General features: G+C 43.6%; 1 long non-coding RNA gene across 2 annotated transcripts in view; it reads right to left on the reverse strand.

Moving 5' to 3' along the window:
- Positions 1-1,754: 1,754 nt before the first annotated feature.
- Positions 1,755-27,129, reverse strand: part of LOC135240054 (uncharacterized) — a 49,429-nt gene continuing 24,054 nt past the window's right edge. Inside the window, exons 2-4 of one of the 2 annotated variants that reach the window (XR_010325567.1) lie at positions 13,872-13,965; positions 2,659-2,832; positions 1,755-1,871 (exon numbers count right to left, since the gene is read on the reverse strand). This is a non-coding gene — a long non-coding RNA (uncharacterized LOC135240054). Of the gene's footprint in view, positions 1,872-2,654; positions 2,833-13,871; positions 13,966-27,129 lie in introns of both variants that reach the window. The other variant, XR_010325568.1, reaches the window with a different exon arrangement.

Consider the following 27,129-nt stretch of genomic DNA (forward strand, 5'->3'; position numbering starts at 1 on the left):
ATGTGCTCATATGCAAACACTGATGTCACTGAACACGGGAGAACGCGCTACAGTACAAGAAAACATAGCTGTAATTTATCATCCTTTACATATTTGTTTAAATACTCAAAATATGTGAGAGAAAAAAGCTAATATTTTCACTGAAACTATATTGGCTGACCACCAGGAATATTGCTGTAGTGGGAAGCATAAAGGAATATCTACTGTACCATGAAGGAAGCAAAAATTGAAATATCAAACCATTGTTTCTTTAGTACTTGCATTTGCCTGCTGCCTATGAATATTTGATTTTAATAATCGGCTTTAATAATGTGCATATTTTTCCACGGCCTTGCGGTGGAACAGTAACGCAAGGCGATGAACATGCCTGAGAGCGCACGATTGGTCGGTGGAGATGAAACACACGATACGCATCAGTGCGTGACGCTCTGTTTTAGAGAACGCAAGAAATAAAATCAAATATATAGGCCGAAAATACATTTTTAATTGAAATGCTTCCATGTATAGAAATATCATACAAACTTCAAGCAAATGGTTCCAGTTCAACTTCATTTTCACAGTTACAAAATGGATCCTGAGTATGTATTCTGTCTCTTATTTTAACACATTATTATTATCAGGTGAGGAAAATTATACACATCTTCGACATTTAAAAATCATTTTTGGTGTGAAAAAACTTTGTTTTAAGTATTGACAGAGCATTACAATTCACACGAGGGCAAATAGCACATATGTATATATTTTTAGAAAGGTGTTGTTTATTTAATGATTGGCCTGGTTTTATGGCTAGCTTGTATTGCTGTATTGGCTATATTTCTATAGACAGATATTGACCTTCACATTTCAAAAGCAAGATATTACTTGTAAATTAAATTACAGCTTTGTCATAAAATGTGGAAATGTCCTTGATATTTGTCAGACAACATAAATAAGCTCTTGCAAATAGGCGTATTGAAAGTATATGAAAGATCAATTAACCTATCGGCTCTTAAAGTAATATTAATAGTATGTAAAATTCTCATAGGTAACGTGTAACATGGATAACTGGAAACTGCTTAACGGCCTGTGCTTAAAACATCTATGCCTGTCTTTCTGTTGAACGATTTTAAAAATCCAGAACTACTTAAATTATGTACGTTAAAAATGGTTTATTCAAATGCCTGTATAGAAATCATGCGTGCCTACAAGTTTATATTTTCTCTTATATATATTATGTCACAAAATAAAGGAAATTATGCATTTAATACATCACCTGTCTTTTCTTTGCTTGAATGTTAAATTATTATTATTATGTTTTTAAAACTTGTATTGGGTTTTTTTTGTTCATATTTGATATTTATATTACATGGTTGATAATGTTTATATAAATTATTACATTTTTATGAAGCTATTTACGAGAACTATAACTCCTAGAACAGAAATAAACAGGCTACAGTACAGTGGAACTTCTTTATAATCTGTGCATAGAGTAGTAACTTGTATTTAGGATATTATTTCCCAGCTTTTGCGAAGTCAGATAAGGCTGTATGGGGATTTTTTCTAAGCCCAATCCCTCGCACGAGGATGACACCACTTCCTAGAATCTACCATTTCCTAAAACAAAAGATAAAGTGATTATGTTCGTTTCAGTCTTACGAACTTCGTCGTCGCGGAAGCAAGCGGAGAAAGGAAGCGTTTTCTTATGAATATCTCTAATCATGGAAACACGGCTCGTCACTGCGGGGAGTGTTTTTATCGAAGTACAAAATAGCAATACCTGTTGGAAGAGCTTAGCGCGTGAGCTGCTCTGCGCAAGGTAGGCCTGCCCGCTCGTCTCCGCGCGCTCTCCAAGGTCCTGCTCCATACACGTCTCCTGGGGGGGGTTGCTGTGTCTGGGAGGCAAACAGGAAATCGGGCCATTAGTTCGTGTATTTCCGTTACTGCGCGCATGCGGTTCGCACAATATCCCGCGCGCCGCGCTTTACAATCTCATCATAAGGTGACTAAGGAAAAAAGTAGAAAAATAGGCGTAGGAAAGACCAGTAAGTGGTGTAACACGGTAAATTACTGCTAAATTAGAACATATTTGGTTATCAGTTTCATATTCACTTTAATATTTAAGCCAACATCCTTTAAATAAACTAAAAAATCATGAAAACGGGCTTCTTGCCCCACTATTGGGGTTAGATGCCCCCACCTGGGGCAAAATGCCCCCAGGGTGCAACTTGCTCCAGTTGCATCTGATTTTTACAGACTTCATTATTTATATCTAAGATATTTTTATCAAGTGTATCTGTTACAAAATTGGCATTCTTGGATTATGTGAAAAAATAAAAACACTGGGTCTCAAGAGGATAAGTAATGCTATTATAACTACAGTCTTAGTCTGTATCTTGCTCAAGGTTGGAGTCAGTTCCATTTCTATTCAGTCAGTTTAGAAAATGAACTGAAATTTAGTTTCTTTATTGACAAACCCTCATAGAGCATCATTAGAGTTCTTCAGTTCATAAATGTTTTAACTTTAACAGTGCATTATTCATGATGGATAAAGTGGTCAGTTTCCCTTTATATACCAGCGTACTGTTGTGTGCTACAGACAACACTAAATTTGTAAAATCTGTATGTAGAATAGGAGCATTTGCATGAAACAGTGTTGTTCTTACGCAGTTACGTACATACCTTAGCAGAGCTAGCTGCTAGCATAAACACCGTGCAGTCCTTTAGGCTCAATCCATTCCAGGGCCACACAATCTAAGGTGGGTGTGATTTACGCTGGAGCGCATTAGGGTCAGCAAAACCCCCAGGGTCGCCTCAGTAACCGAGCACACATTTCCACTGCCTGTTCATCTTCGGCTGCAAGGACAAGATAAGAAATTCCCATCATGCCTCAAGAAGGCTGTCAAGGCCCAGTGCATTCTGGGAAAATCAGAGGTATATATTTAAGGACAGCTGGCCCATGTTACCACGAGAAAAGGGACATGAAAACAGCCTGTGGGGCAGTTTCATTCTGCAATAATATCCCAAATGCAGTCAAGCCCCCCTGCACAGGACACACTTACACAGTACTATATTACTGACTAAAAGCTCACCTCACCAGCAATGATATTAGCACTGCCAGCTCAAAAGAGAGCAGGATAGGTGGTTTATGCGGTGTTCCCCCTCTTTGTGAATAAGCACCATATTATACACACACGGTGGCTGCTACCTGTGCACCAGTGGCTAAGGTCACTGCCGAGTTGTGGTTCAGCAGCTGGACCTGTAACTAGAGGGTTGCAGGTTCAAATCTCAGGTGAAGTACATCTGGCATACAGGCACGGAGTGCAGGGGGATGCGGGACAATGTCCAGTCAGCTTCATGGGGGGGGGGGAGTGCATAATGGAGTCAGAAGGAGATTCTGATGGCAGCAGGCACTCAAGCTGCAAACAAAACAGTCTGCGGGATGGCTGACTACCGCGTGACGGTGTGACCAGGGAAACAGCACCATCTCAGGCTTCGCACCTTGAGAAATAACAACAAGGGTGCAGACATTACCGCCACTGCACCTGCTTTGCATCCATTTCCAGGGACTATAACATACAGTTCTTAATGTTGTGACGTTACAAAAAATAAAAAATGCATGTCTACAAAAAGCACAACTGTAAAAAAGAAAAAGCAGTACACTACAAATACTGTTCTCCAGCTCACTACATAGAAGCACATTTAATGGCCATCATAGTAGCTTAAAAATATGACATTGAAGGCCATCTTCAGATATAGAAATACTGGTTCCAAATATTTTCCAAGCAAACTTTTTTTGCAGGCCCAAAATACCAATAACTTTCTTAGGCAAACATCAGTCTGAATCAATAATAAATTAGGGGAAATAAGTGAATATATATGTGACACTGCACTTTCTTCTTAGTTCTTGCACAGGATTATTATAAATGCAATTATCATTTCAGTTACATGTATGTATACATGTATGTATGTTCAGTATGTATGTAAATTAGCAATGATAGTTTACTACAACATGAAGGTTTAGGCAAACGAAACACTACAATATTGTGATTGCAAGGTTCTTGGGAATGCCCCTCCTTGTTACCCACAATCCCCTGGGGCTGCCTGATGCCAGGTAACAGGCCCCAGTGCTGTAGGGCCACTGTGGACAGGCTTCCCCCCCCCCCGGACCTCCTTGGAGTGCAGTTGGAAGCCTAACAGTCTGATGCCGGGGATACTGACAGGGCCAAGCCCCGATGGAGAGCGGGGTGGTCACCATGGAGACCAGGATGGATGGACCCCCGCCACGGGGCGGGTGGGAGCGGAGGGTGGCATTGTATTATTCCAGTGAGAAAGGGAGTCTGGAAGTCCAATCAGCTTGGGGCAAATGAAAATCTACAAGCAACCTATGAATCTGGACAGCAGGTGGGTTTTTTTTTTAAAGAAATTGAGACAGATGGAATCGTTTGTTTCGTAATTTTTCTTTTCTCATTCTCCCGGCTCCCATAGTCTTATCTGTCTACATCGGTTTCCTGCGAGATAATGGAACACAACTGACAGCCTGGGAGGCTCAAGGTTGGATCCTCTCAAGGTTACCCATAATGCACGGGAGCTACAGCTGCCTGCAGTACAAGCGCCAGACAACATAGCCATCCGTAACCCCAGCCTATTGGTGTAACGACACACGTAAACATATCATATTTCATATACACAGTACATTTGATCCTACAACCATCTGGTGCCTTTCTAAGATTCCCTGACAGTACGGCCACTTGAATACTGGTTCACACAACTCAAATTTACAGAACATTCCACTACTTGTGCATGCTCTCCCACAACTAACCTGGGAAAAACTTAAAATGAAAGGTTGATCCACTTACGTTCCTGTTTAACTGGAGGGTTTGACATATGCATGCTGTCATCCTTATACAGACCCTGTGGAGCGCATCTGAACCAGTGGTTTTCCGCCATTTGATAACCAAGCTGTTTCCACCTACTGTGTGTGGTTCAAATCGCTTCCTCTCATTGCTCACTCTCTCAAATTCAAAGTCAACTCGCTTCATTGGCAGGAAAGGAATAGTTAGCCCACATAACTCATCTTGCCAAGGCCCACATAAATCAATTTAAACATTAATACAGATTAATAAGCACATCCATAACGACAAAAAACAATAACAAAAAGGTGATGAAATAGGAATAATAAACAAAATGGAAAAATAAAAATAATTGTGATAATGAATATGTAGTCACAATAATGGCAATGATAGCAATGCACAAACCAACATGAACAGTGGATCTGTTTTTAAATGTGTGGATCAGTCTGCTCCACTGGGCTATATGGCCGCCTGAGATACGTATATCAGGCTGCTGTTGGGGCAGCTGATGCTTTTTTATAACAGGATTACTAGGTTTACATCCTTTGGTAGGGAAATGAAATTTGTTGTAATTTGATCAATTTCATGGAAATATATTTTTCTTCTTTTTGAATATTTCATGCAATTAAGAGAGGAAACACATCTCTGTCTCCACCTCTCCTGTCTTACAATGACCACATATTTGTTCTTCATTAGGTACAGATTACATTTTTGTCTGCCCTTTTCAATGCCAAATGTTTCTTTTGGAAAATAATAATCTTCGTCTAAAATTCACTGCCAGGGCCCAGTTCTGTCAGAATTGTTCCAGCAGAACCAGATTCTACTGCAAATCTTGTTCTGTGGGTGACAGCAAAATCAGGTCATCAACATATACAGAAACAAGCAGCTTTTTATAAAGCAGTTTATCAAGGCCAGGAGCTTCTGACTGCTCCAGAAACACCTTTAAGTGTTAAATAATGTAAATATGAAACTGGGCTAGATTCAGATTACAGCCCTGTCTCACACCACAGCCCTGTGTGAATAACTTTACCCCTTGCATAAATTATTATTATTATTATTTTTAGAATTTTATAGAATAGGCCTTGGAGTCAAGAATCATTGCAAGAATCGTTCCATTTTTGTTTGGTCAAAATGTACATTTATTTGGCCGTGTGGGACGTCGATATTATACGACAGTGGTTTGCTAGAAATATTGGTTTGTCAATCAGACTTTTACTCGAACACATTGTGATTGGTAAGGGAGTTTATAAGCCTTGTATTGAGGACACTTCAAAATCACTTCCCTGCTTCCTCCCCCCCCCCCACCCACCCCCACCCCACATTACTGCTTAGTACACATGCCTCTGATTATTAGGGACCAATTTGTCTCCACTGTACAGAATATAAGCCCTAGATTCCAGATGTCACAGAACCAGCTGGATCTCAGCACCAGGTTGAATAACTGGACCAGAGCCTTCTGTGGCTCAGCAGTGCTGTGTTTTAGCATCTCATTTCACATAGTCCAGAAATTATTTTGATTGATTGTTTCTTAAATTAAAATTTAAAACTTATTTTTCCTTTTTTTTCCAGCTTTATTTGTCAGGACAGTGTGACAGAGAGAGAGAAAGAGAGGAAGAATGGGGAGCGAAAGATAGGGAGAGACATGCGACCAAGGTCATGTGGCCGGCTTCAAACCACCAACGTCACAGCTCACAATGAGCATGTAGACAGGGCTCTACAGACTACACCATGAGACACCCCTCCCAAATTAAATTTAATCTTTTATTGATATAATTCTGTTTATTTCTCAATTTTCTGAATTTCCCATTGTTTAAATGTATTGCAGGACTTCAGATGTAAATGCAGGCTATGCTGATGGTTGTTTTTTTGGGTTTTAAAATAGTCTCAGTTGTCTTCTCACAGGCTTCTGCATTCAGATTCAAATCATTTTTCAGCACATTTTTGCTTTATATTTCCGTATCACGATTTTAGCAGGTTGGCTCCAATTGCTGCATTCTGGAATTTTTAATGAATGTCATCGACTGCCAGATTTATGCCAGCTTTGTCACGTCGGAACCGTGCGCGTTATTAAAAATGTTAATAGAATTACAGAACTATTTCAGTATTTATTGCTTTAATGAATTTATCCTTTCCTCTTGGATTGAATCTGGACAGTGCCAGTACTGTCTGCAGCCATTAGCTTCATAGGTGAAGTACATCTAACGAACGCGTTAGCCCAGGGTATGGGAGGGTTCAGTAGCTGGGGGATCCACATTCATCCATTGGTCATTTGGGCACCCGTAGACTGCAAGTGAAAGCCGTATTCCCCCCTGGTCCTACCACCATGTCCCACCCAGGACTTCGGCTCGATAGAGTCGCAGGACCTCCATTACATTCTTTATATATTACCGTACTGGGGTTGCCGGTTTCTATTAGCGTGGATGTGAGGTACAGAGGGACCCCTTTTTTTCAAATAAATGTTTTTTTTCCTTTTTGGCTCTAGGCATTCATGGCCTATGCCAGGGCGGGTATTACAGTTCCCCACAGGCCGTCGCGTTTCCTGGTCCTGGAAACGGACTGTTTCCATGAGGAGAGTGTTAAGGAACTGTTCACTGGAGATTCTGTTGGGCGAGTGCACATAAATATAACATAACATGACATGACATAACGATGAGAACAGGCCATTCAGGCCCAGCAATGCTCGCCCCTTTCCTGACTAAATTAGTGCTCTGATTACCTACAGACTACATAGTATCTAACACGGTATCAAGCCTAGTCTTGAAAATCCCCCCCAAGGGGCGACATAGCTCAGGGGGTAAGAGTGGTTGTCTGGCAGTTGGAGGGTTGCTGGTTCGATCCCCCGCTCTGGGCGTGTCGAAGTGTCCCTGAGCAAGACACCTAACCCCTAATTGCTCCAGCTAACGAGCTGATTGGTACCTTGCATGGCAGCCTTTCATCGTTGGTGTGTGTGTGTGTGAATGAGTGAATGAGTGAATGAGAGGCATTAATTGTAAAGCGCTTTGGATAAAAGCACTATATAAATGCAGTCCATTTACCAAATCCCTTTATGTTGCCCCCTGTGTTCAACACCTGTCACTGCTGTGACTTTCCCCACTGTCACTTTCTGAGTTTTACAAGGATCTCCTGGCAGGAGTGGAAGCTGGCTTCACCCTTGAATAAGCACCGTCCCACTGTTATTTACAGATGGTCTGAATGGGGATGTCGAGGTGTGCATCATCATGGATGATGAGTTGGCTGCTGTTACTTTACCCACCAGAGACCTGGCAGAAAAACAAGTTTTAAGTATATAAATTATTTTTGACATAATACAAGTGTCTTGGATGACAAAAACATGTCACAGTGAAAATATTTTCAAAAGCATTACTTATTTTAGAAGTGTAGTTATCAAGATATTGCAATTTATGGTTCTTGAGATTAGGACCAGTGACTTATGTCCCCTACAGTGGACAGAAATGAATTGCAGGAAAGTCTTAGGAGGTTAATGAAAGGATGGGCCACACACAGCAGTGTTAGGGTTTCCCCCCAAAAAAATCCTAAAGAAAATGTCCTGTTGTCCCCCCCAAAAGTCCCACCTCGGATGGTCACTTATACCCAGGGCTGGTTCGAGGCAAAGTCAACATAGGCAGTTTCCACAATCTCGCCTAGGGGAAGCAGAAAGGCGACAACTGTGCCTGCTTACACCCCCTTCACACTGGTACATTCGTGCCCAACTGGTCCTGTGCTGAACCCTTGCCGATGATTTTGCACATCATGTACAATCCCAGTTGGCGAAGACCCGCTCCAGGAAAAACAGCCCGATTTCATTTCCACTGCCGGCTCGATTGCAGTCAAGCTGGGAGCCAGCAGTGATGTCAACAATGGTCACTTCAGATTTGGCCACAAGAACGTGTCTGCAAACCGTGGAGCACACAAATGCGGGAAGCACAGTCAACAAATAAATTCACAAAACACGACTGTTTCGCTAACTGTGCCAAGATAAAGAGAGGACACAAAGAAATAGTCCTCTTCGCACTTATTAAAATCTACATTTTTTAACCATGGTAATATTTTTCCCTAATCTTGAATTAATCTTAACTGATAATATATCCTGTGATATTAGCTTATACATTATATAAGCAAAAGTATCGGGACACCCTTTGGTCCTGGGGCTGTTTTTCATGGTTTGGACTTGGCCCCTTAGTTCCAGTGAAGGCAGATCTCAATGCTACAGCATACAATCACATTCTGTGCTTCCCCAACAGTTTGGGGAAGGCCCTTTCCTGTTTCAGCATGACAATTATCCCCAGGCACACAGCGAGGTCTATACAGAAATGGTTTTGTTGAGAATGGTGTGGAAGAACTGGCCTAGTGGCCTACACAGAGCAGTCCAACACCTTTGGAATCAATTGGAAAGCCAACTGCGAACCAGGCCTAAACCCCCAATCAGTGCCCCAATCAGATTTGATATAATCTCTCTTTCTCTCTCAATTCTCTTGAATTCAATATGCTTTATTGGCATGAAACACATAACATACAGTAAATATTATCAAAAGAATACGTGCAAATGGGATTCAAATGGGAGGGTAGAAAAGTATATGAAAAATGTAAATAATTTATACTGTAATTATAATATTTCTACAATATACAGGCAACACATTGACTGTTTATCCATGCAGTGGTTGTACTCTTGCTGGGTGGTTACTCACTGTCCCTCAGGTTGTGACAGGCTGAAACATATTGTGCTGTGCGTGGGGCTGTTGACCCTTCTCCCAGAAGGCTTTTCAGCTTTTCCACATTTGTCAGGGAAGAATATGTTCTCTCTCTCTCCCGCCCACTTTTCTTCTCTCCCTCTCTTCCTTCCTCCCTCTCCCTCCCACCCTTTCTTCATCTCTCTCTCCCCCCTTTGTATCTCTTGCCCTCTCTCCCTTTCAATCTCTCCCTCTCTCTCCCCTTTCTATCTCTCCCTCCCTTTCTTACCTCTCCCTCTCTCTCCTTTCTATCTTCCACCTCCCCTTTTTCTCTCTCCCTCCCCCCCCTCTTCTCTCCTCCCCCCCCACTCTCTCTCTCTCCTCCCCACCCCCCTCTCTCTCTCCCTTGCCCACCCCCCTCTCTCTCTCCTCCCCACCCCCCTCTCTCCCTCCCCACCCCTTTCTACTGTACATCAGCACTTCCTGTTTAACAGGATGTATCATGAATGCTCATGAGCAGCCCAGAAAGCCAGGCCCCGCCATTTCACGTGCACCACATGTCTCTGAGCCAGCCTGTTGTTTTGCATCATCCATTCTGGTGCTTTCCAATCATGGAGACTTGGCACACACATTACACTGTATCAGCTCTATGTGTTTACACAATTACCATGTGTACTGGAGTCTGGCAAAGTTATTGTATTACTGGAGAGGTAATCATTTCTCCCTCAAAAAAGAAAAATATTGTGTTTTTAAATTACATTTTTGTGCTCCCAGAATATTAAACTGAACCAGCACAGCAAACCAAGGTTGTAAGAGGTCTGTAACCATGAATGTAGTAAATGTACCCTACAAAAAAGCTCTTTCTGCTTCTGTTTTTGAAGTTGTCTATTTGAAAAACAGCTTTTTGATTACTTGAATTTAAATCTAAATAAAATCTCATTTTATAATAAAACATAAATCTAATCTAAACTGTCAAGCCACCCAATCAGGAACTTTTGCACATCTGCTTAAAGCATTCATGAGTTTAAAAGAAAGACAGAGCATTCTGGGAAAAAATCAACGGTGTCCACAGCATGTCTGGAGGTTATGGTGTTTTCTTGTATCCTTTGGTGTGTATCTGTTACCTTTATGACAAATGTGAAGTAAGGCAATTTATTCTTTACACAATAATATTTGCGACTGTGATCATAACGGTGATGGTGGATCTTTTTCTTCATCATATCCGCTCATGTTGTTTTAATATTTTATGAGCACAGTTCTTGTACGATTTATAGGCTATTTTGATTATTTCAGAATGATGAAATATAGCGTGGACATTCATTGCACAGCACAGGTGCACAGCGTCCGCAAACGTTTACCGTGCGTGTTTTGCAATTGAGGATCTTTGTTCAGAAATCTGTCCCTACAGTCTGTCAAAAATGTATATATAAAAAAGAAGGTTATGCTACTTCAGCTTTCACACTCCCTGAGAACGCACAGGCCAGCTCTGTGTGTGGGTCTCAGGTAGGTCTCCTTGTAGCAGGAGCTTTAGATTGATAGCATCTGGCTGTAGTCTGACATAATGTTGGATATGGCAAATGGACACGACATTTATCTGAGCGCAAATGAATTTGAAGCTGTCGCTGATGAACTCGTAAATTAGCAAACGCACATCTCCAGGACTGGGCCAGACAATATCTCAGATCAGAGCACCAAACCGGTCATAACCTCACCGCAGTGCAAGCCTGAAATGGATGGCCACTGTTTGTTAACGTAAACAGCGTTAAGAAAAATGTCCCTTTGCTAATGAGGCTAATGGTCTACATGGACTTGCCCAGTACTGACTTACTCAGTTTCAATAAACTGATTCGTTAGGCATGCTGAAGCCCAAAGTACGTATTATGCAAAAATAATTTTTTTAAAAACCTTCATTACATTACAGGCATTTAGCAGATGCTCTTATCCAGAGTGACTTACACAACATTCTACATAGCATTTACACTGCATCCATTTATACAGCTGGATGTATACTGAAGCAATGCAGGTTAAGCACCTTGCTCAAGGGTACAACGGCAGTGTCCCACACGGTAATCGAACTTGTGAGCAGTTCCTTACTCATTATACTACACTGCCGCCCAAAACTTCAAACCAAAAAGAGAAAATAATAAACAAAAAAATCCATTCACTGAGACTAATATAGCCTACCCTGGCTTATCCAGTCTCCATATAGGCCTGTTTTCCCCATCTTCTCTCAATGGATATGTCTTTCAATCTGGCCCTGGCTTTACATTACCAAACAATCAAGCCTTATCATTATTATATTTTTTTATTATTATTGTTATTATTATAACTATTAGGATTATTATTACTACTATTATCATTATTATAATGACACTATTAGGGCTAGTTTGAGGGAGGGCAAAAGCAGGCAGACCATCATTTCTTTCCAGGGCTCCGTGTGAGTGTTCTGATGTTTCCCCGCTACATACATTGAATGCTGCTGTAGCATCGGTCATAGCATATACACATTATTCCATTATATACAATTTCTGTGCCCATTGGATTACTAGATTTGATCCGAATGGGTGTTGATAAAGTAAGTCTTTCTATATTATTAACCTGAGAAATGGAAGCAAGCGTCTCTCGTCTTCAGTTAGGTTAATTTTAGAAACGAGTTAACCGACGACGTTGAAGTGCACGTAGCTATAGCATCCCATTGGGTCTAGTGCTTTCACCTTGGGAATGAAAGAAAGCGAGAAAAAAAGCTCTTTAGCCCCGTGGATAAAAACGGCCCAGTCCTCTGAACGTAATACAGAGATAGTCCTGACTGCTACCCTGCTCTATTCAGATAAAAGGGTCAGAACAGCATTAGCCGAGAACACAACAAAAGGCCTGACATCCCCACAAGCAGAAGCCACATCAGTCTTTCATTGTCACGGCAACATCCACGACAGGCAATATTTATATCTTCTCCGATGTGCGTAACGATGATGCACGCGGCAGTCACAAAAAAAGCCGGTTTCGCCTGGTTCAACCTCAGTCAGGTTCGGCAATGCGGCGCAGCGAGCACGTTATGAGAGTCCAGAGGACACCGTAGTCCGAACAGAACGTCACGGACACTGTTTGGAAAACGGAGCTCATTTTAAATCATCTTTCTTTCTCCGCTCTTCTAGCGGAGAAATTCGTATGAATATTAAATGTCGCCAGTGTGCACGTGAACTCTTCTTTTTCTTGTTCTGCTTCTTCTTCTTCATGTTATTACATTCCATTTTAGCGGGACTTTCTTTTTATACCAAGACCTCTGCCATAACCATTCTACATCAGACGGTTTGCTTATTTATCAGAAGTTATCATTCAAATACATGTAAGCCAAATACAGAGTGCCGGTCATGCATGTATGTAAATATGTGGGTTTTATCAAAAAAATACTTTTTACTTACACGTGATGATGTGTTTAAATGCATAATTCTGCTTTGAGTGTGCAAACCTCTTGGCACCATTTAATCTTCGAGGTTATTGTGCTCTCAAGTGGCACTAATGCTCATTCTGTTCTATTTAAGCTGCACATTAGAAGTGACAGTTATAATTCAAATCCGCATATTTTATACAGCTCATTAACAACAAGGGAATTTATTGGATTTATATGCCTCCTGTAGAAAATCTACAAGGCGATACTGGCCTCAAAGGCTGAAAATATTTAAGCAAGCGCAGTAATTTGAGGATATACAGTAGCCTGAAATTATGCAATATATCATCATCAGACTTCCTGATAAATGGTTACTGATGATGTCACAAAACCACACCTACTACAACCACACCCACACACGCACAAAAAACAACAAGTGCACACACACACCCACCACAAGCACAGACACATGCACACACCCACTACAAGCACACATACATGCACACACCCACTACAAGCACACACACACACACACACACTACAAGCACACTGACACACACACACACACGCACCCACTACAAGCACACATACATGCACACACCCACTACAAGCACACACACACACACACACTACAAGCACACACACACACTACAAGCACACTGACACACACACATACACCCACTACAAGCACACACACACACGCACCCACTACAAGCACACACACACGCACACACCCACTACAAGCACACACACATGCACACACCCACTACAAGCACACACACACACACACACACACACACACATGCAAACCCTCCCCCGCCCTCCTGATTCTAAGGAACAAAACACAGATCTCAAACTGGGGATTGCCCAGCAGGGCCACCAGTGAAGCCAGCCTCCCCCACAAGTCCCTCACCCCCACACTCCCCAAGGTGGGGGGGGGGCGGGGGCGAAGAGGCGGAGAAGGGGGGGCGGGGGGCGGAGTTTACGAACCATGAGGCAACCGCAGAACGCCTCGCCGCCCCCCCCCCTCGGGAGCGCTGGTTGCCGTGGCGACGGCGCAGCTGAGCAGGCCGGGGTCCGTGGGCTGGAGCGAGAGAGCGAGAAAGAGAGAGAGAGAGAGAGAGGGAGAGACGGCGTGACTCATCCTGTTTGCTCTGCTCAGCTTCAGCGGGCAGCGGAGGGAGAAGCCGCCGCCGCTGCCGCCGCCGCCGCCGTGTGCGTCTGGCCCCGGATTATCTTTCATAACATGTTTTCTTTTTTGATCTCTGGGAGCTGCTGTTCCAAAAAATAATGATGGACGCACCCCAAACACCATACCAGTGTCCCCTGAATATATATACTTTCATTAAAAAAACATAATGCGGAATGACAGACACTGGGTAGTGCCTGTTTACACCAACCCTCAATTTCCCACCGTCACGTTTCTGCATGTTATTTTATTGGCCTTTATCTAATTACATACCACATTTATTTCAAATTCAACACATTTTTTTTTACCTTGGTGAAATGGTACTGAGATGCATTTTACCATTAATCTATTGTGTGACTCTGTTTTGCTTTTGAGTATATGTATGTATACGTCATGCCAACAAAGCAAACTGAAATTGATCTGCCATCAGCTACTTCATAAGGTCACAAACTATTAATACACACTTCAAATGTTTGTTATTATTTAAACAAATGGGGTAGTTTACAGTTTGTGGAGCCATGCCATGAACAAAACAGAGAATATGTAACCTTCAGAAAATCCGTAATAAATCCTCAGCTCCTGATAACCTCTGCTCCTGAATTGAGTATAATCAGGGCCTGGTTTTTGTTTATCATCTGAAGCTGAACTCTGAAGCTGAGATCGGTGTCCTGACCTCCCGATCCGCCACCAGCTTCTCTCTCTTCTGCAGCACAATCGCGCGGCTCGCCTTGCTGTTTGCTTCCGTCTCATAATTTATTTATTTTCAAGCTATATTTTTAGTCACATCGTTTGAAGATTCACCCCCCTCCTCCAATCCCAATACCTACAGAATGGCTTTGTCTGTATTTAGGGAAGATAGGGGTGAGGGTGGGGGCGCGGGTGTTGGGGCGGTCGTTGGCAGTTAGCCTAGTTCAGGGGCAGTTCGAAAATGCATTGAACCGGCGGGCATTTTGAAATATCACTTGAGCTTCCTTCAGCAACCTTCACGCATCAATTTCGATTTCAGCATCTTGGGCAGACGCCAAAGCAAGGAACTGGCAGACACAATGGCATGTTTCTAAAGGGGTGTAACTTTAACACAGAGAAACATAAGCCTAAAGTCATAAACTTGAATACATTTCCAATTTTATGCAACTGTCCTCAAGAATGTCCTTAGAATAGCTAAGACAAAAAATACTTGGGGACAGGTTGGGGAGGTGGGAGGGATCGTAGAGTGGTGGGGAAGGGGGCCGATATTTACAGTAGCCACTGTTGGGTTGTACAAATTAGGCTAATGGGAACGTACACTAGGTCAAGGTGTAGAGCTCCATGATACATATGACGACATCTTCTGAGTGATGGAAATAAGTTAGCAATGCTACATCTTGATTTATCAACAAAGCCCAGTTGTAATTTGAGGTTAAACAGTACGTGAAGTGAACAGGGCACTGTGTGTTTGGGCAACCTGTGCTGCCCTAGTCTCTCCATGCCAGCTAACTCAGGGCCCTGGTCTGTCCTTTATTTTATACTGGATAAGGTTAGCATACGTACTGTATAGCGGATCTGCACTTCTTTATGAATGTTGGTTCTTGGGTGCTTCCCTGCTCATCCAATCAGGAAACAGCATGACTGAAAAACGGTCCAATAGCAACGCCCAAATTTCTATCACATCTAGAGTTCACTGACTTAACTGGCTGTTACAGTATTTCGGGTAATATTTAACAAATATAATTATCTTGAATTTATTAGATCAACAAAAGTGAAAGCCAGGATTGGAGACATCCCATTACTTGTCTATCCTGTCACTCACAGTTGTACATGATGCAGTCTGTATTGTGTTTTCACTACACAAAGTTAGACCAGCTGCAGTGCGTACGTATGTTATACACATACATGTCAGCTACTTTACAGTGCAGTTCCTCTACAGCATTGGGGGAGTCTTTATAGAAAACTCAATTTCTGCTTGAAACACACACACACACACACACACACACACACCAGAACAATGCCATGACACCAGTTCATAGCAAATACTTTCCACAGAGACAACACCCAGCAAAAACAGCTAGTGTTTTATGAGTACATGTTTACATGTTGTGGACTCAAACACTCTGAGAGTAGAACTGACACAGGTCATTTTCCTGTGCATATAACCCTGCGCACACTAATAATTTGTGTAAATGGGGAAGACCTACATGACATTGAACAGTTCAGTTATTGCATTTTTTGCATAACAGCAATGCATCAAGCTGAACCATTCAACTTCGTTACTCAACAAGTAATCAGGCCAGATGTAATTTAATTGGTGAAACATAGTCCTCAAATTTATTTATTTATCCAACGGCTGTGTGGAGCCTGCTTAAGTGTTTGTGATGTTAATCAGCATTAAAAGGACATCCAGAACTGTTCTCTGAAATGGTTTCTGTCATTTACAGGACAGTCACAGTCTACAGTACTGTATGTCTGATCTTGAAGTTAACATGGGATTGAACTGCAACAACTCCAACAAGCAGGACTACTGCCTACACAAACGTCCAGGAATGCAATTTTTTGGCTGGACGGCAACAGCGGTGCCAGCCCTACAAACGCGAATATCTGTGACTGACTGACTGACTGACTGACTGACTGATGAAGTCACGCCATTGGACAGCCGAGTTATGAAGTTACACCACTGGTCGGCTGGATCACGTGTGTTAGGCCCAGCTACATACTAAGTTTTAACCTGGTCTTGTTTGGCTATGTCCTGCAGTAAGGTTTTCACTGTATGCCGTGTACGACATTCTTTGTTGCAAACTCTGAGCATTGCATACACCTCAATACCAGCGTATCGTGGCTGATAAAGATCTCCAAATTGTATTTTGGAGATTTTTTGTGTGGTATGCTGGTATTAATAAATGCATGTGAAATAGCATTAATTCAGGGGAGACCAGCTTGTGCATGCACTTGTTTTAACCATTACCTACACTGTGATTGACTCTCTTGGCTGCTTAGCCCATCCTTAATACAGACAGTTCAGTTGTTTCTGCCTAATTGGCAGCGATGAAGACACTCACACCTGCTGACAACAGCGATGAATCCAACTACCGCTTTATTTATTTATACCTAATTAAAGTTTATCTCCTTCACACTTCGGGTTTTGCGAGCAATTACCTGCACTTTTCGTTCTGAGATCCGTATGAGCACGCAGTTAATAATGAAAAGATCTCATCCATGAGCGAACACAGCAAAAAAAAAAAGAAAAAAAAGAAAAGTTTTTCCTTCTGTTTTGCTTTTCAGTCGCCCTTTGAAAATATTTTGTCCCTCTCCGTCTCAGCCTGCTGTGACTAACTGGAATGTTCACGAACACAAGAGAATGGCGAGAAGCAATTTTAATTGAAATGAAACGCTCTTCGGGGTATTTTCTGTGCGGAGCGCTATCGGATCGCATGCTATGTTTATTCATGAACGCTCGCGGGAGAGGCACTCGAACGGCGAACAAAGCTCGCGCGCGCTGCCAACCAGCGAGAGGCGAGCGATCTGAATGCGCCCTAACCTTCATTACCGTGGCACAAAGCCTGCGAAACAATAGCTGAGCCAGAAATTAACTGATCACAGCACACTGGCTCAGAGCTATGGGAATGTGCCGCGGAGCCTCAATTGCGTTGATAAAAATTAATTGCATAAAGGTGCATGAACTGCATTTTTGTTTGCTTGTTTGGACTAATATCATACCGCACTACTCCAAATAAGGATCAGTTGGAAATGGACATGGTGCACCAACAGGTGACATCATTTTGTCCTCTCACTAAGGTGTAAAAAAAAAAATCATGTTTAATTAGATTGCAACAAACTAAATAGTAGTAGTAGTAATAGGTTTTTTGCAGATTACCATCAACAAATAAGAAACATCCATTGACACCAGCATTCAGGACAACATTTCAATTTCTGAATCGACTGAATTGAGGGGGAATTTAACCAACCCTGATGCCAAATACCCGCTTTCACCCTAAACGTTTAAAAAAAATTTTTTTTTACACACTTCCATATTGTGCACTCCGGGGGGTGGCTCAGGTACACGTCGGACGGGAAGAAACAGCTCGGCCTGACGTCGCCGCGACAGATGGCCTCATGGGGCGATCTGTGAATCAGCACGCCGAGCACCAGGCGTTTCAGCCGCTGTCTGCGTTACTAAATTCAGCCTACACAACGTCTGTGGCTCGTCAAAAGCGAACAGCGTTCATTTCTGCACGGATGAGGTTTGATGTGGACCCAGTCCAGTTTTAAGGCATCTTCACATGAATTATTAGCATAGCATTTGTACGGGCTTGCTAATAAAGCTTATTTATTTATTTATTTATTTATTTATTTATTTATGTATGTTCTCACAGCTTTTTTTTCTCACAATTTATTTATTTAACCAAACAGGTAAACTGAGAAATAAATGAAATTTTCTTTCATCAGTTGATTTTTATTTATTATTCCTTGTAGCGAACCTGGCCTATTCGACAACCAACCAATCGAGTAGCTGGTAGTTCCAAGTGAGTGTTGCGTAGGCCGCAGAGGGCAGAATCGTGACCTTTAGCCTCAGAGTGATTTAATTCCCACACTTTTTCTTTCTTCTCTCTCCTCGTTCTTTTCCATCAGCTGTGATTGACAGAAAAATTGTCAGATCCTGCAGCACCCTCTGCCGATCCCCCCCCGCTGCCACCGCCACCACAATCACCCCACACCAGCCCTCCCACCCGCCTCGCCCCCCACCCCCTCTATTGCTCATGGATGGCGGTGCACCCCCCCCACCCAAACTGCCCCCTACCGCCACCACCACTATCACCCCCACACCGGCCCTCCCACAAACCCGACCCCCCCTCCCTATTGCTGATGGACGGCGGTGCCCACCCACCCCTTGCCCCCCAGTCCCCCACAATCACATTAACTTGTGACAGGGTACACAGCCTGCTCCTTGTCAGCAGTCACATTGATGGAGACAAACAAGACAATCGCATGGGAAGTGCAGATATGATTCAGTGGTTTGGTGGTTTGTGTGAAATGTGTCATTGGTGATATTAGTACAGCGAACGCTAAAGGGCTTCTGACAAGTGGCACAACTCAGATATTAAATTCTTCTTTTAAGCCTCTCCACAAAAAAAAAAAAAAAAAATGACAAGGGACTCGACATTTGCAAATGTCATAATTCAGATTCTCGCACAATAGGTAAAAAGAAGTGTGTGTGTGTGTGTGTGTGTGTGTGAGTGCATGAATGCATGTGCATCTGTGTACATAAGCACATGCACAGCAAAATTTGTGGTGTTAAAATGAACTCATTGCTGAGCACAGCATGTGAGCACATGCAGTATGTCCCATATTGGACTCACACTATAAACTCTGTCAAGAGACTGATTGAGCACTGATCATTTTGCTGTGTGTACACATGCAACAGATTCTAGATTAAGCATAAAAATGATCGAACACATTACCGTGTCATATTTGCTCAGCCTACTCCACCGTTTCAAAGTCCTCTACTGGTTGAGCAAAGACCAGGGTACAACCTCTATTTTCCCCCAACAGAGAAAACATGTTAGAATTGAGAAAGACAAAAATAGTTGAAAAGAGAAAAACAATGATTCATTAATAAATCCCAAACTGCCATATCTGACCAGGCATTTGGAGCCCAACCATCCACACCCGTCACCTTCAGACTCGCAATTAATGGAGCATTGTGTCAAATCTGTACCTCAGACCAGCGGGCTTGAAGGTCATGGCAAATAGCCAATTACCACGGTACTGGAAGGCTGCGAAACCCGTAATTTGCGGCCTATTTTTAAACCCTGATAGTGTGACCGTTTCCTCCAGCTGAGGTGCACTGGTCGCTGGTGGTGAAGACCAGGGGCCTCTTATACAAAATGGTGGTCAAACTGCATCTTAAATGGCGGGTTACTCATTCACTTCTGAAAATCCCACTTTGGCGTGGGTACGATTGCATCTCTATGTAAAGTTCATGCTAGTTTTTTTACCAAGCGAATTGCCTGCTGGTTACGTGGAGGTACTACATGCTCGAGGACTGCGGTCAAAACCTCAAAAGCGGGCTTGTGTTTGTGCTTTAGGAATAACGAGTAATTTATAAGCAATCTTAGGCATGGAGAGTGCAAGAATCGTGACCAATAACCAGGTGTGTTTTATCCAAGGCATGATAAGATGTCATAAATAGCGCGCTACATGAGCTATTGGCTATTACTCATTCATGGCTGCTCTCGCATCATTGCAGTTCAAATTGATGTTCGTTTGAGATTTATATACCCCACAGGTGCCCCAGATAGCAAGCAACTCTGGTTGCGCTCAATTTGAATGGGGGGGGGGGGCAGCCATACCGAGTTGGCACTAGCAAGTCTGTGGAGTGTGGGGAGCATAATTTTAACTTCCTCATTTTTATCCCAATTTCACTGCTGTAGGCCCTCTCTCTCATTCACGACACAGCCAGTTGTACAGACAGACAGGCATACGGACGAACAGCACAGTGACCTTCCTGTTGAAATGTTTGAGATGTTCTTTATTCTATTACGACCCTCATCTGTCTGATTACATTTCTGTTTCTTTGAAAAATTATGTCAATTCTGCCATGCTGAACACACACACACACACACACACACACACACACACACACACACAAAAAAGCTGCCGATCAATCAATATCAGCTACTCGTCCAGGCATGCAACGTACAGTCACAATACAATATACCGAGCGTAACGAAGTTAAAAACTGAAAGCAGTGACTTCTCTCGTTTCAAAGTTAGGTCACCTTTCGCGAAGGAGAGCAGAATGGAAGCTCGTGGAGCGATACTGAGAGAGGAATGGAGACTTGCGGAGCGATGCTAAGAGCAGAATGGAGACTTGTGTGGAGCGAAGCTAAGAGAGGAATGGAAGCTTGTGGAAGCTCATGGAAGTTTGTAGAAGCTCATGGAAGTTTGTGGAAGTTCATGGAAGCTAGCGGAAGTTTGTGGAAGCTCGCGGAAGCTCACGGAAGCTAGCGGAAGCTCTTGGCTCGCCGCGCAGATGAAATGTCAGGCCTCTCGCTACGCGGATTAGCGGTGAGTTTGTGGGAGGTCCCCCTTCCCGCCTGCGCCCCTGGCCCTCGCTGTCGGGTTTGATCTGGGGATTGATGTTTCGTCCGTGGCGGCGTGTTGAGCAGAGTGTCTCTCTGTGTGTGACGCTCTCTCGCTGCCGGGCTGCGGTCATTAACATGCGGCTTCAAACGGAGCTGGGATGTAGCTGAGCGTCAGGAGAGGGATCGTGCCTCAAACGCTGCCCCCCTTCTGCCAATTCACCTAAAAGAAACCTTCCTCCCCACCACTGCAGCCGTTCTCTTTTCTTTACGTGTCCCACCTTCCCACCCCCTCTCTCTCTTTCCCCCGTTCTCTGTATGTCCCTCAGTTTTTTCTCTCTCTCTTCCCCTCTCTCTGTTTTCCCCCTCTTCCCCTCTCTCTGTATCGCTCCCGTCTTCCCCCTCTCTTTCCCCTCTCTCTGTTTTTCCCCTCTCTTTCTTCCCCCTCTCTCTGTATCTCTTTCTGTCTTCCCTCTTTCCCTTCTCTGTTTTCCCTCTCTTTCTCCCTCTCTCTGAATTTCTGTTTCCCCTCTCTTCCCCCTCTCTCTGTATCGCTCTCTGTCTTCCCCCTCTCTTTCCCTCCTGTTTTCCTCTCTTTCTTCCCTCTCTCTGTATTCTCTGTTTCCTCTCTTTCCTCTTCTGATCGCTCTCTGTCTTCCCCTCTCTTTCCCTTCTCTGTTTTTCTCTCTTTCTTCCCCTCTCTCTGTATCTCTTCTGTCTTCCCCTCTCTTTCCCTTCTGCTTTTCCCTCTTTTCTTCCCCCTCTCCTGTATCTCTCTGTTCTCCCTTCTTTCCCCCTCTCTGCATCGCTCTCTGTCTTACCCTCTTTCCCTTCTCTGTTTCCTCTCTTTCTTCCCCTCTCTCTGTATCTCTCTGTTTCCCCCTCTCTTCCCCCTCTCTCTGTATCGCTCTCTGTCTTCCCCTCTCTTTCCTCTCTCTGTTTTTCCCCTCTCTTTCTTCCCCCTCTCTCTATATCTCTGTTTTCCCCCTCTTTTTCCCCCTCTCTCAGTATCTCTCTCAATTTTTTCTCCCTCTCTTCCCCCCTCTCTCCGTATCTCTCTCTGTTTCCCCCCCTCTCTCTTTCACCATACACTTGCACTTTCATTCTCATCAAGAAGTACGGGTCCTACAATGAAGTTTCAATTTAATCCAGAACTATTAATGCTGGGGCATATTTGTCTGGCCGACGGAGTCCCTCTCACTGTAAACTGACCCAAGTCCGATTAGCCAGAAAACCAATATTCACAGATGTCAGTATTTTTTTAGTCATTCACACAAGCATCCATTAACATTCCAGGAAGTGTTTAAACATAATCTACGTATTCAAGGCTCCGCCTTCAGTGAAGAACAGGGCCTATAGGCCATAATCACCCTGTAGTTACAGAGGAGAACCAATGAGAGCCCTTCGGCTCTGACAAACATGAAAAAATCTGACAAAATTCAATGATAAAATCATGCAAGCCATTAAAACAATAGTTCACCAAAAGTATTGAACAAATACATGCACAAGTGTCTATGAACAGCCTGTCACAAATCCATGTGGTGATTGCAAAGTGAAATGTGTGTGTGTGTGTGTGTTTCTTTTTATTTCTAGAATGATTACAGGACTCTGCTTCTATTTTTAGTCTTCACATAATCTCCTTCCATCTGTCTGAATTGCTGTGAAGTGTATGGGGGGGGGGGAGTGGGGAAAGCATGAGATTCAATGTGCCACAGCATTACTGTCTGCTCGAGAATTACGCAGAAATAAATTAAACATTCAGAGGGACCGACAAATCCATGAGAGGGCCTGGACTGTCGAATCACCACCATGTCACTGCAAGATGAGAAGAACAAAATAATGCGTGTGAACAAAATAATACATACACTAACGGAGCAAGAGAGGAAGAGTCAGGAACAGCACCCAGAAGATACCTGCTTATTTCCAAACAACCAAATCTTTCTTTCAATGTCACCGCGCCAATGCAAACTACCACTCTGAAGTAACTCTGTGCAAATTGCGTTATCTGAGGTTCTTTTATATTTTTATTCTATTGCTACCTTCAAACCAATTATCTTCCAAATATAAATGTCTGGAAGATCTTGCTCTCACACACACACACACACACACACACACACACACAGTTTATTCTTTATGAATACCTTTTAAAACGTATAACCGAGTAAGCAGTGGGGCTCGCTAAACTTTTTTGTTCAGATACGTCGCCGAAAATTAAATATTTACACTTTTGATCCCGTATTTCGCTGTCGTACAGCACGCGCCCCGCCAGGCTCCCAACGGGCTCCCAGCAGCACCCAGATGGCTCCAGACCTTCCCCGAAACGGAGCGCCATATGGGCGTCGGTCAGGTGTGACGTGGGATGCCCGTAGGACACGGGCAGAGGCGTCGACGCGTGCCAGACGCGCGGCCCGGACTTTTCGTTTAAGCTCACGCACGACCGCGTTTCGCGAGCGCGCGTACTTCTCATGACCGCTGAAGCGGTCTGGGGCGAGCGATTAAGTCTTCCGCGCGCTCGGCGAACAGCCGCGACTTGTTAAGGTGCCGCGTCCGCCGCTCGGCTCAGGTTCGGCTCACGGGTCACCGTTGCTTTGTTGAAGCTGCCACTTCCTGTCGGAAACGTCTGGTGCCTTGTTAGGGCAAATAACCGTGAATCTCAGCGCGGTCTCAACAGGGTACGAGGAACGTGGCGGGATTACTGCGATCGCTCGCGAAGCTCTACCGTTTAATGGCAAAGAGCGTACGCTCCTCAAAAAAATCCTGCAATGATCTCAACACCTTTGTGAAATGTGTTTGATGATGAGGGCCTGGGTTTTTTTTTTTAGTTTTTTTTTTTAACCTGAAGTACAGACCTGTGAAACTGGAGAGCTGTGCTCTTATCCTCTCATTGCATTGTCGACAGAGGCGAAAAGAACGATATAGAACGATTTAGAGAAGGGAAGGGGATAGAGTGAGAGAGAGAGGGAGAGAGAGGGAGAGGGAGAGATAGAGAGAGACAGAGAGAGAGGGAGGGAGAGAGAGAGACAGAGAGAGAGAGGGAGGGAGAGAGAGAGAGATAGAGAGAGAGGGGGAGAGAGAGAGAGAGAGAGAGAGAGCACTAGCACTGATCTGGCCATTTGTTGTGTGGGTGACACAGAGGAGCTGACAGGCCAAGATGGCCAGTATTGACTTCTTGGCTTCGGGGAGAATTATGGACGACAGCATCGAGCCAGCCGGCAAGCAGCAGAGTAACGGTGAAAAGTGCTCGCGTGCACAATTAGGAAAAATTACCCCCGCTGAGCCCCCCGCAGTAAGTACAGCGGGCTAGACGCCATCGCCCCATGGATTATGTGTTGATCTGCAGGAGTAAATTATTATTACTGTGTTTATGCAAAGGCAGGCATGGGCAGAGGGAGGGGCCCGACTCTTTGCCCGGTCTGTCCTGAAGTCCCCTTGTTCTTTTTTTTTTAAAGAATAGGTGAATAGGTGCCCTTTGAAATCGTAATCTCCCCTCCCACCGGTCCATGATCGTAATGTCGCAACCTCCCCCGCGCTCACCCCCCCCCTCCCCCCCCCACCACCCCCCCCTGCTTTGGTAACGCCCCACAGAAACTCTGTGCCCGGCTCTAGGCAGAGGCCTGGGTCCATTCAACCTGAACTCTGACTCAGAATTACACCACAGGCGCTTATTTCCCTTCACAAACAATGTGGCAAATCGTCTGGTTGCCAAAGATTAAAGTGGCAAACTTTCCTTAAGGGAAGGGGAGAAAAAAAACAAAAAAAAAAAAACACACGTATTTATTAATTCAAGGCCAAGGAAAAAAGTTTATTGAATCCAGGCCATTGATATTTTAATCACTTCCTATTTAAATGCTGGTTTTAATCGGGCGTACACGGTGGATGTGTGCAGGGCATGCCCCTCCTCAATCCGTTCCAAGCCACCTACTGCATAACAACTGCACAGTCTGCCAAGCGCATTTACAACAACAAATTATATTTCGGTTCATAATGCATTAACAACAACAAGTTCTATTTCAGTGCATAATGCATTAACAACAACAACAACAACAAATTCTATTTCGGTCTATTTGTCCCCTCATTAAAAACAGAGTGAGTTGGCTGACATTTCTTTATCTGTTCACTCAACACTATCTGTGTGAAGAACTCAAGAACTTTATTTGTACTTTATTTACTTTACTTCATTTATTGTTTTTGCCATCCCGCTACTTTGTGCTCTGGCGCCATTTCCTTGTGAATAATTTATGTATTTTATGCAACCTTGGCCTAAAGTCCCTTACTTTGAGTATCATTTCATCTAATTAAGTTGTCATTATGACAGTTTTGAAACTTTTGCAACCCCCAGGAAAATAATTATGATACAATGCATAACATCTTGTTTCCTGTAATCAAGGTTGTGTAGCTAACGCAATAAACAGCCAACTGATTTGTCAGGATCACACGGCGAGAGCACGTATCTTCACATGAACACATAGAGAAATTGGGCTTATTACTATGCATCTTCAACATTAAAATGGCAGGTTGATACACGGCCCTCATCTGACAAAGTGGGAGAACATTTTCACACGTATAATTTGCTACCTTTTTAACTCCAGATTTTGCGCTCATGAAGTGCCATTTAGCAGGCATTTTTGGCCATAAGCTTATGCAAGGAAAAAATGCAGTTGAACACGCAGTTGAAAAATCACGTCAGCCCTCTTGAAGAAAAGGTCTTAATGGAAATGAACGGTTTCCTGAGCCTTTGATTTCTTTTCATACCATTTTTAACCTTTGAACAAGACTGATTCAAACACGCAACAGGATTCGGTGACGAATCTGTGGCACCTTCCTATCGGGCAGTAGTGTATGGGCCATTATGTAGTGATCAAATGATCACGTCTGTTGACTTGAGGGGTTGTTGATTTCTCGCTCCCGGTTGCTATTCTACTACTAATCAACGTGTACCAACCACACTGTAATCATGACAAGATCAAGGGAGCGTTTGGCAAGCAGACATAATAGCATCCATCAGTCCTGACTTTGACGCTTCACAAAACCACAGAGCATCATGCACACACAAGGTGTATCAGTGAAACTGCTGTCCTGTGTTAGGTTGCCCCACTACCACGTGGAGAATTGTACCTGTCGTTGGGAGCATCACCACGTTCCACTGGTCGCTACAACCTGGGTGCTATTTGGCTAAGTAACCCTTTTAGGTGTAAAAATCACAAATGTGTAATTAGAATGTTCTTAGCTGGACATTCTAATGGGGGTGCAACAATCACTGCTGGCAACTGAAATCAAAGGAGTTATAGAACACTGACATAGAATTAAAAAGAAAGAAAAAACAAAACATTCCAAAAAAACCTACTCTTCAAAACCTTTGAACATTCTCTGGGCTTGATTCCAGGATTCAAGAGAAACAGTTCTACCAAACTCCTCAGTTACAAATTCAATGCTTCAACGGCCCTGAGAGAATTCTGGGACAGAGGTGTGTCTCAGTGGAGTGGTCGATCCTGAAGCCAGACTGGAAGGACTTGTGAAGTTTATTCTATGGGAGAACTTAAAGAGAGCTGGTTACTTGCTGCGCATTCCAGATGCTGCAAGTTTTTGCGTGAAACAGGAGCAGAGAGACTGGCTGATAATTCTGGATGACAGATGGGTCTGGAGACTGTCTCTTCAACAGGGCTGTGACTAAGTCCTCCATGAAGGCCAACAGGAAGTGATGTAATGAACATGCAGGAAATGAGTGGGTCAGTCTGCCTGGATGAGATGGGAGGGAAACGAGGTCCAGAGCACTGATGGGTGGTTGATGTGATGTGAGAGGTTTGGATGTGTTGACATACGTAAGGGAGGTGGGGGGAGGGGGGGGGGTTGGGAAGGCGAATGTAAGTCAGAGGTAAGTGGATGAGCAGAACATGATGGTAAAATGGCGGAGGAGAGGGCTGTGATGCCTATAAAGAGGATGACCGTGACCTTTCTGCTGCAAGTCACCCGCGAAGTCATCTGCTGAGAGAGCGGAGGACAGGGAG

Source organism: Anguilla rostrata, chromosome 14 (assembly GCF_018555375.3).
Source record: "Anguilla rostrata isolate EN2019 chromosome 14, ASM1855537v3, whole genome shotgun sequence".
In the NCBI taxonomy this organism is placed as follows: Eukaryota; Metazoa; Chordata; class Actinopteri; order Anguilliformes; family Anguillidae; genus Anguilla; species Anguilla rostrata.